Consider the following 21,453-nt stretch of genomic DNA (forward strand, 5'->3'; position numbering starts at 1 on the left):
AATCTAACACAACCTTCTCTCCTATCAACCTTGTTCCTCAATGACTCATCAAAATCCACTGAATTTGAGATTGAAGTTCATCAAATAAGGCCACAAATATTTGATAGTTATTAATGTGGGTCCTACTACCAATATGGTCAGTCTTTACGCAAGTGTGAATCCAATTTAAAATACCACTATTATTCCTGTAAGCATGTTCCTCCAAAGCTGTATTGGAGAAACCAAAAGCATGCTAAATTATTCTTGAGATTAGGACTACTGTAAATGAGTTTTACACATTTTATGTAGTCTAACCCCCTTATTTTACAGATGAGGAAACTAGGTCCAGGGATAATAAAACATCTAGTTAGTGGGGCAATGTAGATTTCCTAGAGTCTAATCAGTTCAATAACCATTTGCATCATGGCAGGAGCTGATTATGATTATGTTTCTTTCTCTCCCAACAATCACTCCTAACCACACACCCCCTTCTCCACAAAAAGAAAAAAAATAAGTGCCTATTACACGTAAGGCATATAATTAAATGCTTTATAAATATTATTTAAAAAAAAAAACACAAGTAAATAAATTTGATACATTTTTCCAGGTGGCTAAGGACAATTTGAGTGAGATTTCAAGGCTTTCTGAATTACTATCCATTTCCAAAGAAAGAACTGAACTATCCACGAAGACTGAGGCATACTTTTAAATTTGGAGGCAAAGGAGGATATAGTGTTTTTTTTTGTTTTGTTTTTTTTGCAATATGGCTAATATGGAAACGCTTTACATGAATTCATATCTTTAAATGATATCTGTTTTCTCAAGGAGTGGGGGAGGAACATAAGGAAGAGAAGAAAAATGCAAATTTTTTAAATAAAATTTTTAAATAGGAAATACTTAAATGAAATAAAATATATATATTAAAATACAAAAAAATTGGAAAAATATTGTTGATATGAGGTCTTCACTCAAGCATTATTAACACTCTGATAATTTAGTTTGAAGCCTATGGACTCCTCAGAGTAATGCTTTTATAGTCATCAAATAAAATCCATAGGATTTTAAAGAAAATCAATTATACAGAAATAAAGATGTGATTTTTATTCCCATCAAATTTTATGCATCCCTTGAAATTTATCAATGGACTCCTTGGAATATCTATCTACAGTGATGAAGCATCTGTTTTATCTTTGTAATAATTCAAGACTAAACCTGAGAATTACAATCAATTAAACAACAAGTACATATTAATAATGTATTACTGTATATATGGCATTTTGTTAAGTATTAAGGAAATAAGTTCAAGGAATAATACAATTTCTACACTCAAACAAGAAGCTTATGTTCTAATAGAAGAAATAGTAAGTATAAATATAAATAGATAGAGCATAAATTAGGAAAAGAAATAGAAATTTCTTCCTAGTAGTTAGATACAAGATATTTTTGAGGGAAGTGCACTAGTAAATGTGTTCTTAGTAGTAGAAAGAAAATAAGAAATCTGAGGCATATGGTAATGTCAGTGCAAAATTAAGGAGATGAAAAATCATTCGAGAAGACAGATATGGGCAGTTTGGCTAGATCAAAGAATGAGAGAGGAAGAATAGCTCCCAATAAGACTGAAAAGAAAGGCTGGGGCCAGGTTGCATAGGGCTATAGAAGCTAAAAAGAGAAGGTTATATTTTAACCTAAAGGCCCAACAGGAAGCCACTGGAGTTGATTGAATAAAGGAGTCACGTGGTCACATCTAAGCTCAAGGAAAAATTACTTTAGTGGCAATGTGTAGGATGGACTGGAACTGAGAAAGCCCTGATTTCAGGAGAGCAATTAAGAGGATGGTGCAACAATTAGAAGAGAGGGGATAATGTTAAGCTTTTGAACGCAAGAAGCTGGAAGGATGGTGGTAACTGTCATAAAGAGATAAATATGGAGAAGGTAAAAAGTTAGGGAGAAAGACAAGTTCAACTTGATAGCATTCAAGCTATCTCTGAGATAGACTGTTTAAAATATTCAAAAGAGGCTGGGGGATATGGGACTAAAAGCTCAAGGGGGAAGACTAAGATTCAAGAAATCTATTGGTTTGATTCTATGAATCGTCCACATAAAGGTTCAATCCACGGGAGTTGAGAGAAACACCTAGAGAGAAGCTTGGGCAATAAAAACATATTCAAGGATGAATTCACCATAATTCAGAGGCTGCGTTGCAGGGAAAAGAGAGCCTTAACAATCAGACTTGCTTTCTCTACTCTACTTCAATGAGATATAAGACCAAATGCACCGAATACACAGAACACAGGATATGTAAAATACACAGGATTTGTAAATCTAGAATTCTAGATTTACAAATCTAAAAAGGCCAGATTGTTAGATATTATTTTAATAGGAATCATCAAATTACCATGACTTGAATTACATACATAATATACATGCATGCACATGTGTGTGTATTTAATATTGGGCTAAAAGCATGGCATAAAAGGTACAATTAGAGGTACAATTTCTCTCTCCAAAGAATTTGGAAGACAAAAAGCTACTTGAAAACACAAACATGCACATATTATCTATGTACACATAGCACATATGATATTTTAAGTATGGTTCCTTACAAATGAAGCATACAAAATATTAGCCAATATTTTGAATGGAATATATTGTTTTATGTATCAATTACTCTGCTAAGATTGAAGGGGAGTAAGCTATATTAGTGTAAACACTAATTGTTATCTTCATTTTCCAGATGAAAGAAATGTGACTCAGTGGAATGTAGTAGTTGTAGGTGTAGATATAGCAAGGTATAGTAGTAGTATCAGTAGTTGTTAATATTTATATAGCACTTAAGATATGCCAGGCATTATGCAAAGTGCTCTACAAATACAATGTCATTTTATCCTCACAATCCAAATGGTAGATGCCATTACTACCCCCATTTTACAGATGAGTAAATTGAGGCAAACATGTGACTTGTCCAGAGTCACATAACTAGTGAGTGTCTGAGGTCAAATCTTAACTGCCTCTTATGCAGGTCAAGTCATTTACCCAGGTCACAAAGGTAAGAAGGTAAAGTATGTAGGCTATATGCTTAGATCCCCCAAATCCCCTAAACTCCCAAACCCTAAGGCTAATTACTTTAACCACCACACTGCTTAGGATAAATTAATAACTTTGAACTCACTGGCCAGTTACAATATTAGTCCAAATTTATCATCTAAATCCCTAACATGATTATTTACTTAAAAGAAAAAAATTCTTAGTATCTAACTTGAAGATATTGTTTTAAAGTTACATTTTTTGAGTTTTCTCCAAGCCAGAATTAGCGCCATATCAACTTTGTGTGAGACACAGCATGCTATCTATAATGGACAGGTAATCAGATTTTGAGTCAGCAAGACCTGGGTTAAAGTCCTCCTCGTATATATTTATATGTATGAATTTATGATTTATATAACCATAAACTGTTTTTTTTGTTGTTGTTTTGTTTTTCGTTATTAATTTCAATGCCTTAGACAACTTACTGATCCTTTGATCATAGTGGGAGTCTTTACCCTGGGAGCACTGAAAATCCAGGTGTGGAAGGGGAAAGCGTTATCATTGCTTACATTTAGACAACAATGTAAATGCAAAGCTTGCAGGTATATCAGCTCCAATACAGAGAAGGGGCTAGTTTTATCTCATGTGGCCACTCATCTATAGAGCACAACCCAGATCCTCCATTGCTTTGGAACTTCAACACAGACCTACGTAGAATATTCTCCATATAGAATGTGTTCTATCCATGTTTATTTACTGAACTGTTAGTTGTTCATTAGTAAGTGTGAAGGTAAAGGTTTGGGTATGAAGGGAGTGAAAAAACTTTTGCATTTGTCTATTTTTAGATGCATAGCAAGGGAAGAAAAGCGTAATGTATACATTCAAATATAGGGAAAGAACAAAGATCAGGACAAGGTGACAGTTGTAATATGTAAAAAAAATTTTAAGGAGAGAATGCAATTAAACTGCAGCAACTAGAGTCAACTGAGTTTGAACTGAAAAAACTTTCATGGAAGAAATGAACTAAAAGAGTTTTGAAGAGTCACTATTTGACACTTGTGAGTGCAGGGAGAAAAACCACTGGATTAAGAATCAAGAGACCTGAAATCTAGTCTAACCTGCTAATAATTAGTTATCTCAGGCAAGTAACTTCAGTTCTCTTGGACTCAAGTTTCTCACCTACAAAATGAAACGGTTAAAGATGTCTTCTGTGATCCCTTCAAGTCTTAAAAATCTATGATTGTTTGATTATATTAAGTGTGTTAACAGAATTTCAATGTGGGAGTATGAACAAAAATTCTTGTTCCTTAAGATTCAAAAGCTTAAGAGTTTGGAGGAACCTCTAGGCCAATCTCCCTATCTTTACAGATAGGAAACTAAGTCCCAAAGAACTGAAGTGACCTGCTCAAAGTTTAAAAGAAAAAGAAAAAAAAAAAAAAAAAAAAAAAAACAATAAGAAATTGCATATGAGCAAACCAAGTCTTGACAACAATAGCCCATACCATAAATTAGGAAACAGAGGAAGGAAAAATTAAAGGATGATATTAATCAAGAAAGAGGGAGGGCAGAGGAGAGGAGTGAAAACTCAAGAATTGAAAGGAGAAGGTTTAAGATATATATATATATATATATATAAAATCAAATTATGACCCTGTGAAGTGGAAAGAATACTGCCCTGGGAGATAGGAGTTCTGGGTTGTCATCCCAGTTTTGTCATTTAACTATCCTTGTAATCTGGCTCAATAATAGTACTATCATTATTCTCATCTACAAGAACCACTCACATTTATATGCCATTTAAAGGTTTACAATCAATTTACTTTGCCTGGGCTTCGTTATCTTCAAATGACAAATAGAAGGATTTGAACCCTATAGAGTCCCCTTGTGGATCTAATCCAATTGCCCCAAAGGTTCCTTCCAACTACATACTTAAAAAGCAATGGACATGTTTTGGCTCTTCTAGACCTCTAAGTACCCTAAAAACCAGAGTTATACCCTATATAACCAAGAGCACCAAGAAGTATCACCTGAAGAGTAGGAAAGAAAAAGGATGTATGAGCTGTAGTGTAACTAAAAAAACTATGTGGATTATCAAAAGCTAAGCTTCTACTACATTAGGTTTCATTTGCTATATAACAAATGAGTAATTCTAAGTTATCCCAATTTCAGTTTTAAAAAATTCTCCTAAGGCTGTTGGTTTATTACAAATTAACAAGGAATTATGTATACCCCTATGGTTCTAAATAAGATAATTTTTAAAAGGTGATCAGAATTCCTGGCCTAAGGTGAAACACAAGAAAAAAAATTGTGCTGCTTTTTGCCGTTGTTCTGAATGAATGGGACTGATTGGATGAAGTTTTCTCAAGTCTGAGTGGGCCTAAGTCATGTGATCTCTATTCCCAGAGCCCTAAATCAGTGACAGGAAATTACAAGAAGTACCTTGATCCACAGGAAGCAGACAACATTGGTGACCATTGGTCAAGGATGGTTACTTCCTTTTAGTCTATCCAATGAAAAGGCTCGGGTCTTTTATTATTTATTATTTAAACCCTGACAAGCTCCCAGGTGTTTGTCTGGACCTATCCCTTCAGGGACTAAATAAATGTTTTTTTCTTTGTACCTGAAGATGTCTCCGATTAGTTAATTTGGGAAAGGGTGATCTATTATGAAAAAATTCACATGAAAAATTCCACTTGTCCAAAATAGCTTTTCAGTAGAAAATTATTTGGTTGCTTCTAAGAATTTCTGCAGGAAATTTTAGTTTCTATAAACTAAAAGTTTTAGGGCAATAAATGTTTTTCCACAAGGGCCAGACAAATGTTTACTGCTTGCTACAATATTTTTATTTTTATCATTAATGAATTCTTATATTCTCTTCCCATTAACTAGGGGGAAAAAAAACAACAACAAATCTCTTCCCTTTAACTACAGACATTTAGATATAGCACTGCTATTCAAAACACCAATTCTCCCTACCAATCTAATCCCTTGGTCACAGAAGCTTCTTAGACTGTTTAGGACATGATAGGATAGTCCATAAGAATCTATACCTTATTTTAAAGAACAAGTATGCTCCTAAAAATTTCAATTCAACACGAAGAGCACTAAGCTGAATACTGTAAGAGACAGAAAGATAAATAAAACACATGACTTGTGCTTATAGGGATGATCCAGTATAAGGTTAAATAAATAATTCATATAAACAAACATATACTCAAATCAAATGCCCAAAAGAACTTGCTATTTAAAGAAATCCTATGGTGAAGCCTTATGGCAAAGTAAATAATCACCTCCTAAACTAGCTTGCATTTTCCCTGTGAGGTTTCATTTCGAAATAGAGTATGCCTACGATTCTGGTCCTTCAGCAAGGAAAGAATTTCAACCAATAGTAACCAGGATGATCTTGTCAACTGTGAAAAATCTCAATTGAGGGTTAGAAGACAGCAATTTTCATCTTTCTTTCTCCCTTTCTTAATCCAATGATGAAATATGCCCAAGTGCTAAAAACCGAAATCTTTCTCAAAACTCCCCCCAGCTCAATGAATCACAACCTAAGTGTTCAATTGCATATGACCACAGCTTGTTTCCTTGCTTTTTCTTAATAGTCCACCTCTTCATTTTTTGGCAGCCTCCAGTAGCATTCTACTATTGGAGGTATCTTCAGCTGCATGTAGTCTGTCCTCTAACTTCAGATTCTCCACACACAGCTTTATCTGGAAACAAGGAGGGGTTTAAAAAAAATCCCATATGCCCCACACTACAGAGAACCTGCTTAGGCAGAGACAGCAACACTAATTGCCCAGCTCACTGGCAAGGCAGATTGCAGAGGCCTGCTCATGAGAAAGCTCTTGTAGTATCTGTATGGCAGCTCTTAGCAGAGCATCTCAAGTGCCCTTAATTGTTTATGTTCTTAATGCAGAGTCTCTTGAATACATTCATTTTTAATAGCAGGCTTGAGTGCGGGGCCTATCAAAGAATGACAAAGCAACTCTATTCATTGGTTCCTGCTCCAGCAAAGATGGTCTTTTGATTTATTTGCAAATGACAAGCTTGGCAGGCCCCAAGACTCAAGAGCAGTCTTTCTCTCTCTCTCTTTTTTTTTTCTCCTTCCTGGAAGCATCATTAAAATTAACATGAAGGAATTCAGCTGCATTTTACAAGATGAAGTTGAGTCTGCAACACTGTGCAATTGTGTAATTCTTTTTTTTTTCTTTTGCTGGTTCTTTCTAATTAATGACTTAAATGTTTTGACCCAACTGTTACCAAGCAGAGTGTTTGTGCTTTAATTTGTCATTTCAGTAAAGTTGCATCCTTGACAAAGTGACAAAGGCAAAGCAGTTGTTTCGGTCCCTAAACAGCAGATTTCCATTATTCAGACACCCTTGTTGCACAGTTCAAGAAGTGCTTGTACACATATGATCTTATTGATTTGTTTCATGTTTAAAAAGATGGTTTGGTAGGCTTACAAGAAAGATGCAGATTATCTAATGTTGCAATTCAGTATTAATTGGCTCTTTTCAATAAATACTCTGGAGGGTAAATCACAAACCATGACGCCAAAATTCCACTACAAATGCATGATTTATTGCCTGCTTTTTGATAGCGCTTACAAATTTTTAAGAAGGCTGATGGCAATTAGTTGTCACATCATTTAAACTTAAGTGTTATGGACTACATTAAGTTGTCATGAGTATTTCTACTAAATGCTACATAAAATCCAACATGTTTGACCCACCCTCTAACCCCTATACTCACAATCTATAAATCAAAATTTTAAATCACACAAACCTAAACAAAATCCTTTTTGTGATGATGATTATGATGATACCAATGGGAAACTGTTAGATATTTATAAAATGTGAAAGCACTGTGACCTGAGAAAATTTTATTGCAGGAATAACTGAAATAATGAAGGGAATATGAGATTGGAGAAAAGATGAAGAATAAATGAGTTAGAGGAGTCTTGGTACTAAGGTGGCCTGGTACTAGCAGGAGATTTGTTAAGGAAAGGGAGCAAATAGGAGGGGGGAAAAAAGGTATCACATGTAAAAGAAACAGTAAAAAAAAAAAAAAAAAAAAAAAAGTAATAGGAGGAATGATTTAGAAATAAATTCAAAAGTCTGATTACTTAGAGGAACAATATGAGGATGGTCAAAATCAACAACCTTAGAAAAGTATATTCTAAAATGGCATTTCAAACCAATCTACAAACATAGCAAGCTCAAGAGATTAATGAGAATGTGAACAGCATAATCTCTCTGAAACTTTAATAGAAAGCTTACTTTGAGATAGCTGTTAAATAACTACAATCTAGAGCACATCAAGATTTTGAAATGTCACAAAGAAAGAGATTTTTAGAAAGAAACCAACTTTTAGTGTAGAATAATCCAGTGTAGAACTATTTAGTGAGAAGCTCCCTGAGGGCAGAACCTGGTTTGTTTTTTGCCTTCTAGGGTAAAGTCTAAGGCATTTCTGACCAGCTCACCCAATCCAAACCTTCCACAACAGCCTACAAATGATACAAATTAAATTTTGATGGGCAAAACCCATTACCATGAGTAATTTTTTTCTAGCTCAGAACAATTTAGGAAAACAGAGAGAGAGGTCTGTGGACACTGGATAAGGGCTTACCAGAAGCCCAGCCAGCAGGAGCATTTATATACCTAAGAACAGCAAGGGGGCTGAGACTGAAGCACCAAACAGAACATCCCAGGGACCCCTGAACTAGCTCTGGGAGCAGTAACAGATGCCAGCTGTCACCTATTACTCAGTTACAGGGTGGAGAGCATGGCTCATGAGCAAGAGACCCAAGCTGTGTACAGCAAAGGAAACAAATTCCAAAAATTTAATTATGTGGATCTAAGCCCAAGAGCTGTTGAGGCTTAGTTCTAACCTTTAGCCTTGCACACAAGTTACAGTGAAATAATCAGGCCAGGAGACCAAGACTAAAGGGGAACAAGCAGTTTGGTCCCAACCTCTCAATAGGCTAACAGTCACTGGGCCCAAAGGCAATCTTCTACTCCTACTCAACTACACACAACTAACAGACCCAAACTTGAGTCAGGATTTTGCAGAGCTCATACTAGGAGAGCAGTCAACAAACTTCTCCCAGAAACACAAATATGAATAGGCTCCCAAACTAAGTTGTAAAAACATTAGAAGGACACTTAAAAAAAAAAAAAAAAGCAGCAGTCTGGGTCAAATATGCCCCACTTTCCCTCATCCTCCCCAAGGTGAGCAGAGCCTACCACTGAGAAATAGGGTGGCAATATGGCAAGAAGAGGGAAGAGAAGGAACCTAACCTTAAAGAGTCACTCTGGTTACAGGAAGGTTCAAGATAAATATTTTTAAAGTTACTTGTGCACATGTATAACCTATATTATATTGCTTATGGGGCAGGGGGAGGGGGAGGAGGAAGAAAAGGGGAGAGAAGAAAAATTTGGAACACAAGGTTTTGCAAAGATGAATGTTGAAAACGATCTTAGGATATTTGCAAAAATAAGCTATTTGAATTACTTGAAATCAACTACAAGCAAAGTTTAAAAGAGTAATGAAGATTGGATACATGTCCAACAATAATTTTTAGAAGATGAAGATTTTTTTAAAAGAACAAACACCAAATTATGAAAAGAGAATTAACAACATTACTGAAGAAAACAACTCCTTAAAAGTGAGAACTGACCAACTTGAAGCAAATGACTCCATGAGATATCAAGAAATAATAAAACAAAGTCAAAAAGACTGGAAAAATAGATGAAATACAAAATATCTCACAGGATAAAATGGCTCACCTGGAAAATACATCAAAGTGATGACTAGCCCAGAAAAATCTGAGTTCAAATTAACTTCAGACACTTACTGTGTGATCCTGGGAAAGTCACTTAAGCCCAGTTGCCTCCAAACATACATACACACACATATAAATACATATACACACATAAATATGAAAATTATAAAGGGCAAAGTGAAAACTGAAAGCCTCCACTTCTTAAACCCCAAAATGTAGCCCCTGAACCCAGCACAGCAGCTAGCATGTTAAGTTTTTAATAAATATTTGTTGAAGTTTTTTATAAATATTTGTTGAATGGAATAATTAACTTCTATCAAACTAAATTCAGAAAAATATGTGGGCATGTATTGTGTATGTATTACATAACAACAAAAACCTACTACAAATAGCCTATAAAAATAAATAAATTAGTTACAAAAGCTAACTACTCCTATGACTATCAATCTAGTGTTTCCATGAAGTTTGAAGTACTTGTAGCAAAACTCTGCCAAGTAAGGAAATCAACTGGAAAATAGCCAAACAATCTGTAGTATATCAACAAAATATCCCTTTGTCATAGTCCCCTTCAGTAGTCTAGTGAAAGCAAATGGATCCCTTTCTCAGTACAATTTTTTTCATGCATAAAATACAAAGGGTTAAAAGGAAAATCATGTTGAATAGTTATAAAAATAATTTTATTTTTAGACTCAAGGATTCTTAAAAATTGTTTATAATAAAATACTACTGTATAGTAAAAAAAATTAAATATGAAGAATTCAGATCAAAATAAGAAGTTAAATAAACAATTATAGAAGGGGAGAAACTAGAGAACAATATATAAAATGATTATAATAACATAAATGAAAACATTGAAAAAAGCACAAAACTGAGTATTTGAAATAATCAATCTTGGTCTCAGGGAAGAGATAAATTAAGTACCTTCTCCTTGAAATGATGATGAGTACTGGTACAAAATATTTCATATACAGTCAAATGAAAATAATACCCACTGGTTTTGCTTTGTTAATGGAGTTTCTGAAGAACATAACTCTCAGAAAGAAATAATCACTAAATCTTATTGAAAAGGTGGGGGGGGGGGAACCCTACTATCTAAATGACAGAAAAGAAACCAACTCAATTATACAAGTCAATTAATAAATTTAACTTTAATCTTGGGACATTATTTAAAGAACCCTTCTTCCCAGTTAGAGTAGCTTCTAATTTAAAATACATACTTGACTGTAATAAATCCCAGGAAGAAGTATAGGGTAACTCTAAGAAAGACACAATCATGCAAACATGAACACTTTCTAAGACTGGGAACCATCTTTAACTAAATTTCAAGGGCTGCCAAAAGTATCTGCTAACAGAAATGCACATGTTATTTTGTAAGGGGGCAAGTCAATTTGTTTTTCTTCTAAGAAAAAAAAAAAAAAAGTTCTTTGATCATCTATGATTAATTGCCCAAATATACAAAGAGCGTAAAAGGGGGTTTTGAGACATGTCAATTCACATTTCCCAAAGCAACAGAAACCAAATTTACCCCAAGTATTGTGTTTCACTGGTCTGTATTTGTATGGTTCCCACAGGGGAGGCCTGGCTCAATAATGCTGAACTCCTCCTGGAAGAACAAAATGGACTTCCTGCCATTTATACAGTGAAACACAGTAATTCACCAGGGAATAAAGGTCAATGTTGCACTTTGGGTCATTACTGAATCATTTGAGATGATCTGTGGTGAGGATGAGAGGAAAATCGAAGGCTGTGAGAATGCTGCAAATGGCTTGACCTCAGACCAATTTTCATCTCCATCAGTCTAATAGACATGTGGATAAAAAGCTCTCCTTCTGGGCCACCCCGACTGTTTTAAAATCCAACTTACAAGCCAGGAAAATCAGTTAAACAATACATTAATAAAGGAAAATAAAACCTTTTAAACTCTATCCCATTCTAAGCAGATTCAGATTTTCTGGCTAAAATTTAGTTTACTACCCCTTCAAGTAGTACTCTGAAGAAGTGAACTAATAGAAATGATTTCAGGAAGATGTAAATATTTTTTGCAATGCTGAGGTATATGTCTACCCCCCCCAAAAAAAAGAAATCTACTTGTACATGCAAATATATGCATGCTTACACCTCCATCCACTACCAAAAGACATTCATGAAATTTCCATTACATCTGCTAACATACATTCTAATATCCAAAAGGTAAAAAAATGACAATTCTAAAACTGAATGTAAATCCTAAATAAATCTTTATTTTTCAGATGTCTTTTAAAGAAGCTTAAACATTAAGGCTTTTCAATGCTTAGAGAATATTCTTAACATATTATAATTAAGCATCATTTAAGCCACAGTCTAACCTTACAACTTTTACTTTAAGCTGAGCCTCCACTTTTGGGGATTTGGCTGGGAAAGCTTTCCCTCCATCTCTGCAAAGGCAATGTTGTGCCTTTTAAAAGTTTAGGCCCCCACAGTATATCAATGTCAAACAACATCGTGTCAAGCCAAGATTCAATTCAGGTAAGTGCCACTGCCAAATTTTCTTGTTCCCAGACGTGCTTTAAGATTATTTTATTGCTTAAAATTTAATTTGTTCCAACTCGTGTCTCCATGACAACGTTGGCTAACCCTGCAAATCATTTGGGTAATTGGATATCTTATCTTTCTATTGCTCTCAAATCGAATGATTCTGCTAGAATTGTAACAGCCAATCAAATTTACAGTCCTCCTGAGTAATAGAGTCAGAAAAGTAGCCTCATTCATCTCCTCTTTACAGCCATATTAAGCAATATGCGACAAACAGTAGAATTTGGCCTTCAAACTATATCCTAAATTATAAACCCTGTCAATACTAATGTTCTCACTAGTAGGAGGTTTGCTCAGAAACCCCTCCCCCCTTTTTTAATGCACCAGAAGACAGATTTTGATTTAATCTGATAAGCAATTAGTACTCATTCCAAATAAACTTTGAACAATCTCAGCACTTGGGGGAAAACTGACAGACTAACATAACATGATAATCAGAAAAACAGCTTTTTAAAAAATTTGACCTTGTGATAAAATAATGAGCAAATGGATGGCTGCACACAATTAAAGTACTAAATACAATGAGATTGATTTGTATGTGGTGCTATATTTGCAGTGGTTAAGCCATACTTACAAATTAATTAGTCAGGAAAAAATATGTATGTTCCATATCTTTGAATATTCTATTCATAAGGATCTACTATAGAGTACCTACTTACCTCTGAAACAGGAACATGTGTAGACCCAAGCATATACGCACACTGAACAAGTATACAAACATACAGACCAAGCGCACACATACATAGAGTTCTACTAGCTGTCTTTTTCTCATCTCAAATCCGCTAAAACAAGTTATTCTGTAGCACGTCATCCTTTAAAAAATTCCAACTGTCATTAATATAACCTAAACTTTCCTTTCTTGTATAGTTTTTGTTTCTTTCATTATAATATTAGCAATAGAGTCAGGAGCTCTGAAAGCAAAGCCATTTTCATCTACCTATAACCTCTCTCTGAATCTTTTCTTCAAAAGAGTTGTCAGGTTTTCTTGTGCCACTAAAAGAATTTTTTAAAAAGATCCCTAAACTATTATCTGTTAAAATAAAGTTTACTGCTCTTATTTCCCCTAAAACTAACAAACTACAAACAGCTAGTTCAATTACTACTGAATACATGTTTATGGAGCACACAGCCCAAGATGACTGACTCCTATTGGTATAGAAGAAGAAATAAACCAAAACATTTTCTGCATCTTTTCCTCCAGAATTTTTTTTCTGCTAGTTTAACAGAGAAGGTTTCCAACAGAGACCTTATAACAAGAGACAGCATCTGGGCCCAAAGATAAAATGCTGATACTAAGAAAGAAAATGATGCAAGACTAGAAATGTTAAGTTCTGCACTTGAAAAAAATTAAGGTTAGGAGCAAACAAATCCAGAAAAGAAACTCAACTAAAAGGGAATCATAGAAAATGGGGGAAAGGCCCCAAAGCACAAAGCAAGATTTTAAAGAAAGGAGTTGGTATCAGGATTCACAGTATGTGAAAATTTTAGTCCCTAAAAATTTACAAGAGAACTTTAACATTCACATATACATAACATGCTTGTGACTCATTTATGTGAAGATAATAGAGACTGAACTGGGTTTGAGGACATTTCTCTTAAGTGTGACAATATCAAGTGTGATCAGGTTAGTGGTAAAGAAGACATGGCTTCTGACTTTCCAGATCAAAGATTGGGTGAAAACACTGCCATAAACTTGACAACATTTGGGTTATAGAAGAATAGAATTAAACAGAGAGCTAGAGACCAGTTTTCAAGAAATTATATAGGGAGGGGGAGGAAGAGGTGGCCAGAGGGAGAGTCTTACCCAAATCACCATCCCTCAAAGTTTTCCTAGAATGGGTGATAACAACTAATCTTTACTGTGTTTGTGGTCTGCAAAATGCTTCACCTCTATTAGATATTACCTCATTTAAGCCTGACTGACAACCATCCTATGAGAGAGGGCTATTATGTGCCAAGTACTATTCTAAATACTTCATAGATATAATTTTATTTGATCCTCACAACAACCCTGGAAGGTAGGTACTTTTATTATCTCCACTTTATAGTTCAGTAAAGTAAGATTATTCCTTTGGCCAATCAATATTTATTACACATGCCTACTATGTTCTAGGCACTGTGTTAAGCTGTTGGGGATACTAGTATGGAAAAAAGAAAAAGAAAAGAAAAAAGAATGATAGCCCCTGCCTTCAAGAAGTTTACAATCTGGTTACCCAACTAATAGGTGGTGTGAACAAAACCTGATCATTTCATTAGACATGATGTCTATCTGGTAGCAGCAGCAGAAAGATTTTTGAGATGACTACTCCAATAATCTAAGAAAGCAGGATCGTGGTATGACTACACATGCTGGAATCAAGGAATATTTGGCAATGGAAACAATAGCTAGATGGTACAGTGAATAGAATACTGGGCCTACAGTTGGGAGGCCTAACTTCATATTTAGCCTAGCCTCAGATATGTACTAGCTTATGACCCTAGGAAGATACTTCATTCTTAACTGCCTCAGTTTCCTTATCTGAAAAGTAAGACTATTCATAGCGTGTAACTCTCAAGGTTGTTGTGAAGAAAAAAAAAAGAGAAAATATTTATTCAATATTTTATAAATATTAAAGCACTATATAAATACTAGCTATTTTTATTCATAGGACTGGGGAAGTAATTAAATAAAAGGAAAATGATGAAGTAAGAGTAAATTTAAAGGAAATGATGAACTGAGTTGGGAATATGCTATATTGTGGGATCACACAGGTAAAAATATATAGGGAGGGAGCAGCTAGGTGGCATGGTGGATAGAGGACTAGTCCTGACATGAGGAGGACCTGAGTTGTGTGACCCTGGACAAGTCACTTAATCCTTGGGGGAGGGGGGATTATATATATGTGTGTGTGTGTGTGTGTGTGTGTGTGTGTGTGTGTGTGGAGAGAGAGAGAGAGAGAGAGAGAGAGAGAGAGAGAGAGAGAGAGAGAGAGAGAGAGAGAGAGAGAGAGAGAGAGAAAGAGAGAAAGAAAGAAAGAGAGAGAGAGAAAGATAGATAGATAAAGATTTGGGAGTTATTTACACGGAAGTGATAATTGAAGTCATGGGAGCAAACAAATTTGGAGAGGCTGAAAAAAAAGCTTAGTTTTCTTGATAGGTTAGCTGGGCAAAGGCTTGGGTTTCTCAGTGCATCTGACTTAAAAACAAACACTAAAATTAAGTTTCTGTAGCCTACCCTTTCCCTACTTTTATTTTTGCCTCATACCCATAATGTATTCTGGGGTCAAGAAATGGATTTTACACAGAGGTGTCAGTAAGGAGGGCAAACAGGAACCAGAAGAATGTATTTATAGGAAATAAAAGTTGAGATTAGGTCAGAGGTCCAATAAAAATCAACCCAACATTTAATCTGCCTGTTGCCCTGGAACAAGAATGCCTGTGACTGAATTCTCAGAACTCCTTTCTCTGATTTAATTAATGTATACAGACTAGGAATTATCCCAGCACATTCAGCTTTTGATAAGCTCCATTACTCTCCCCAACCTTCCACCTGGCATAGTCAACACAATCCATGTTACCCTTATCAAGAAAGACTTTTTTAAAAGTACAAAAACTTCATGCCAGAGAGGCAATCTCAGTTCTTTCAAAAACAAAACAAATGAGAATAAGCTTTCCATCCTTTTACAATATATAAAAGGGGAGGAATATAGTACATTTAGCTTGTCTCCTCCCTCCCCACACTCCCCATCCCCTTAGTTTATGGATCCTCTCTCTTCTCAGAAAAGCTAAAAACCTGAAGATAAGAGAACACTCAGTATAAACACTATAAAGAATTTTCTTCAAAGCTGTTTCTTCCCAGGTCTATTTCCTACCTTTATGTCTAGAATATCCCTTTTACCCAAACCTTTAATGGCCACAATTTACGTATTTTACAACTTCTACTAAAGTAAAACTAATGCTACCATGCTAGGGAGGATTCAACCAAGAAGTAATAGGATGAAAAGGAACAATGAAGAAAAATCCTTCTAATCCTAAAAAAGCTTTAATTATGGGATTTTTCTCTGAGTGAATGAAAAAAATGTTTATTAAGCATGTTATGTATGCCAAACACTGAAGATAGCAAAGAAAAAAACTGAGGCAATCTCTGCTTTCAAGTTGCTCACACTCTTCACTGGGAAAGACTACACATAAAGCAGAGTCAGCTGTGGGCTGGAGAGAAAGGCATTTAAGTCCTTAGGATGCAGAGGCAGTATATGATAAGACTAACAGGTCCTCAGGATCCACCAACAAGTCAAAGAACAGTACCTGGAGGCCTTAATAATGTATCAACAAGACAGATGGTTGAGGCTCCTAGGAACTACTAGCAGAACAGATGGAAGGGTCCAGTGGTCCTCAATCTCCTTAGAAGGATGAGAGTGGTTGACTCCCAGCTCAAAAAAGCCCTGTTTTTTACACAATTCTTTTCATTCAAGGACGTTACGTTACTAAAGTCAAGCTAACCAAGTATTGCCTTGTGGAGGTCCTTTAGGGACTAGTTTTAATGGATAAAAATGATTCATAATTAGTAAATCGGTTGTTTGCATGTAAATTGGTACTTTTAAAATGCTTGAGGTACCTGAACATTTTATTTTCTAAATTAGTTTAACCCTCCTTAACATTATTTGCACTATTAATTAGCTCATTAAACCTTCTTCTTACAGAGTGACCAAAGATCAATTTCCAATTTAGTGTAAGCCAAATTAATACATACTTTCATGGTAATAAAGCAGAGTATCACCTATCATTACACTCTAAACTATTTAAAAGCCAAAAAAAAATTTAAGTTTTAAAGAAGTACCATATGACCTCTTTATCCAGAGTCCCAATGATGAATTCCATTAAGCTCACTACCCTACAAAAATCATTAAAAACATTTGGTTTTTAACTACAACATGAAACCATCCAATATGAGAGCTCAGTCATCATTTAAGTCAAAACTCTTTATTTTACTCAGACAAAAATTTCTCAAAGAGCAAAAGCTGCAAAGGCCATTCTCTACCAGTTTTGTTAGCAAGGCAGCAATGACAGCAGTCTAGATTTGGATGCTGTTCTCCATCCTACCTTCTCAATCTTCATATTGCTAATGCCAGAAGATTAGACCAGGCAGATAAATGAGCTACCCCTATTTCTCCTAATACAGAAAGCTACCTTTTATTTTCATTCACCAATCCATAGCAGCCTTTAAAAATGGCACAAATAAAGGCAGCAGCATTTTGTTCTCTAAATCAATTTTCTCCTCAGCCATCAACGAGATGTTCCAGCACAGAGAAAGAACAGTCCTTCCCTTCTAATTCAAAAATCCATACTGCCACTGCCCTTGCAAACTGCTAAACAAGCAGTATTGGCAATTCACTTGTGTTCTGTAATATATTTACTGCAAATCCCAATGGCTTGCCTCCTAATGCAGTTTTCTATTGTGTCTGTTCTTGTCAATACACTGACTGGTCACCTTACTTGTAAGCTGCTTTGACCGACTGTTTACCCAAGGCATCAAGAGGCTTCTGGAGAGCTGCATCTTTCTGACCAATGCCTTTAAGCAGCCTAGCTCCACTGACTAGCAACTACACAAACTCAAGTGATGCTTTGTGATTTAGGGACACTTCTTAAAAAAAAAAAAAAAATAAAATCAGGCTATATTTCCTGTCACCAATTACTCCCAATAGCCTTTCACCCTAGGGAACCTGGATTGTCCATGTTATAGTTGCAAAGCACACAGATTCTTGGACTAGCATTTTGATTTATAAATCTACTTCTTAGTGTGTACAAATGCTCTCATCTTAAATTCCAGTTAAGTTGAAGAAACAATCATCCATGACAGTCTGGTCTATATAATTTATACCACTTGAACACTAACTCTTTTATCATTAATGTTTTAGGGGGGCAGAGGCAAGAAATACTTCATACATTTTAGGTTAACATTTTTTTCCCTGAAATATTCATTTTTGAGGTCAGAAATTGAAAGAGACTGGCCACATTTTTAATTTTAAACTTAAGTGTATGGTAATTTTCCTATCAGTAAAACCAGGTGGAAACAACTCTTTCTATTTCAAAGTAATCCTTTAGCATTCCATGAACATATGGAAGAAGAAAGGAAGCCCAGCTCCAAATATTGATATCTAACAAATACACTCTCCAATTTGTCAAAAAAAATTTCAGTTTATGGGGGGAAAAAATAGAAAAACACAGAAGACATTGCAATAAGCTGTATGCAAATAGTAAGTAGAAATGCATAAAAACTTACTAAAAACAGCCAGCCATTCAAACAGCCTACAACTTAATAGATGTGATTACCTGGAACAAGAAGTATAGTATATTCAAAAATCATTCTAACATAATTACAACTGAGGAAAAATATCATAAAATAATAATCTAAAATTGGGAAATCATCTATTCCAACCCCCTCTATTATTGCTCAAGGACTACCCCTACATAATTCTGATAGTAATTATCAGAGACAGAATTTGAACCCAACTCAGGGCTCTTTTTGTTGTTCTTCACAATGGAAACTTATGGCTCAATCTTCTATTTCAAGGACTTAAAAGTGCTCATTTAAGAATTGACTGCAAATATGCTTTCAATTCAAAGAGCCTTAATAGAACTAAACCTTTGACTTCATAATTGTTTAATTAAAATTTTCTTTCAACCATCCCAATTTTCTTCCATCTTTTTAACAGCAACAACATTAAGGTACTATTGTATGACAAAGAATCATAGGATACCCAACACTCAAGAACCAAAATCTTGGGTTACTACAAGAGAAATTGAAAGAAATGCAACAGGCATCTATAGAATGCAGCATACATAATACCACTAACAAAATGTATACAAAAATCAACAATCTTTCTGTATATAAACATTTAATTTTTATTTAGTCAGTCAACAAGCAATTAAGTGTCTACTACTTGTTGGCACTATTTAAGTGTTAGAGATACCAAGAAAGGCAAAACAAAATAACTGAATCCAAGCTTTCAAGACTAATAATAAACTCATCCCACAAAAAAACAAGTCAAAACAAAAAATTCTTGGTACCAACTCTAGACCAATAACCAGACTTCAAAATTTCTCAGGGATATTTCAAAAATGTGGAAATTTAAATTGAGAGACATGGTCAATATAAAATACAGCATTTTCAATTTCTTAGAATTCTTTTTTTTTTTTTTTTTTTGCTATGTATGTGGGGGGGAACAGGATACAAAATTATACAATGGAAAACCCTTTTGTTGAGAGGAACTCAGAAGCATTAAGTAAAAGTAGATTTGCTCACAAACTTCACATTTTAAAGTACAGAATTCAGAATTCACTAATTTTTGCTAACAATTCACTTTAAATAGGCTTAATTTACAACAAACGGGGCTACAAATATGAACATGATACCAGCTAATGTCTTTTGTTACTCACATATAAGAATCAAGCAAAAACTAACAATGCTTGAAGTAAAACCAAAAAGTTACTGAAATATTTTTCTGGATTTAACATCTATCACATGAAACTTACTCTAAACATTAATTTGTATGCTTCTCATCATCAGTATGTACTATTTTCTGACATTTCAATTTCATCATCCTCAAAGACTTCTGAAAAGGAAAGTTAACCTAAGTTGAGACAAAACTCTTTACCTCTCAAATTACTAAATGTCTTGATTTGATGTTTCTTTAAACATACCAGTTTCTTTCATATGTTAATCAAAACAAGTCAAAGTATTGCTAACATTTCAGATAAGTATAGACCCAACAGGATTCCAGATTTAAATTTATACAATATTCCTTAAAAGTTCTGTTTTCTATCAAATCTTAAAGTATAGAAGCAGTGGGACTATAAAGAAAAGATTCCACTTGTCTTTTCTTAACATTTAGGAGACTTAGGACATGAATTTCCTCCTTGTGAAGACTAGACAAGTCACCTAAACTTTTCTGAATAATTTTATCATTTGTTCATTTGCAAACTCTAGGGTTTGATGCAGTTCTGAATTTTACAGAGTAAAAACTTCTCATGTGAAAGATGAATTATTTTTTAGGGCAGAATTAAAACCAAAAGGCAGAAGTTATAGGGAAGTCAAATTTTAGCTCAATGGAAAGACTTCTTAATAATTGCTATTGTTCAATGATTTTGGTCATGTCCAACTCTTTCCTTCTGAGGCAAACAGGGTGACATCACTTGCCCAGGTGATCACTTGTGCCAGGTAATCATAGCTATTAAATGTCTTGAGTTTGGATTTGAACTTACATCTTCCTGACTACATACTCAGAACTCTATCCACTGCACCACCTAGCTGAACTTAATAATTAAAACTCTCTAAATGGAATAGGCTATATTTCAACAGATACCAAGTTCTTAATAATAAAAACAGCATTATATACAGTACTGCTTTAAGGTTTGCAAAATGCTTTACAAATAATATGTCAGTTGATCTTCTACCCTGGAAGGTAGATTCTATTATCATCATCTCCAATTTACAGATTAGGAAATGGAGGCAAACAGAGATTAAGTGATTTGCCTAGGATCACATAGCTAATAAGTATTTGAGAATGGACTGAAATGTAGATCTATATTCACTACACCATTTACTTGCCTATTTATTATGACTCTAGGTTCTCAGAAACCAGATAGCCACTTGGTCAGAAATAATGGTGATGGGAGATACAATGTGAGTACAAATTAGACTAGTTCTTTGAAGTATCTTTTAATTCTGAGGTTCTATAATGCTATAACTCAGTAATGCATCAACCCTCTATTTCTCACTCTTAGAATAAGACCTAAATAGTTCAAAGATTTGTATTTTCGGTTTTAAAAAGGCTTCTTTCCAAAGTTATCTGAAAATTCATTTTAAAAAATCAATTAAATTGGTCATAGACTGAAGCAATGGAATATAAGTTCTTTGAAGGCAAGGATTTAAAGGTCTTTCTGGTTTGTTTTGGTTTTTTAGTCCTCAATGCTTATACACAGGCATTTAATAAAGGTTATTCTGATTTAATTGAAAGTAAATCAGTCAGTTTAAATTTATCTTTCAATTAAATACAAAAGTAAAAAAACACAAACACACAACTTATTAACCAACCCAAGAGATTTAACTAAGC

At 34.6% G+C, this 21,453-nt stretch overlaps 1 protein-coding gene across 12 annotated transcripts in view; it reads right to left on the reverse strand.

Annotated features, from left to right (window-relative positions):
* LOC141550006 (transducin-like enhancer protein 1) overlaps window positions 1–21,453 on the reverse strand; it is a 118,477-nt gene that overhangs the window by 87,628 nt on the left and 9,396 nt on the right. Inside the window, exon 1 of one of the 12 annotated variants that reach the window (XM_074280130.1) lies at window positions 18,621–18,645. The exons of the other annotated variants lie outside the window; for them this stretch is intronic. The gene's annotated coding sequence lies outside the window, so the exon portion shown is untranslated. Of the gene's footprint in view, window positions 1–18,620; window positions 18,646–21,453 lie in introns of those variants that run through there. 12 annotated transcript variants of the gene reach the window in all.

This window comes from Sminthopsis crassicaudata, chromosome 1 (assembly GCF_048593235.1).
Source record: "Sminthopsis crassicaudata isolate SCR6 chromosome 1, ASM4859323v1, whole genome shotgun sequence".
Classification (NCBI taxonomy): Eukaryota; Metazoa; Chordata; class Mammalia; order Dasyuromorphia; family Dasyuridae; genus Sminthopsis; species Sminthopsis crassicaudata.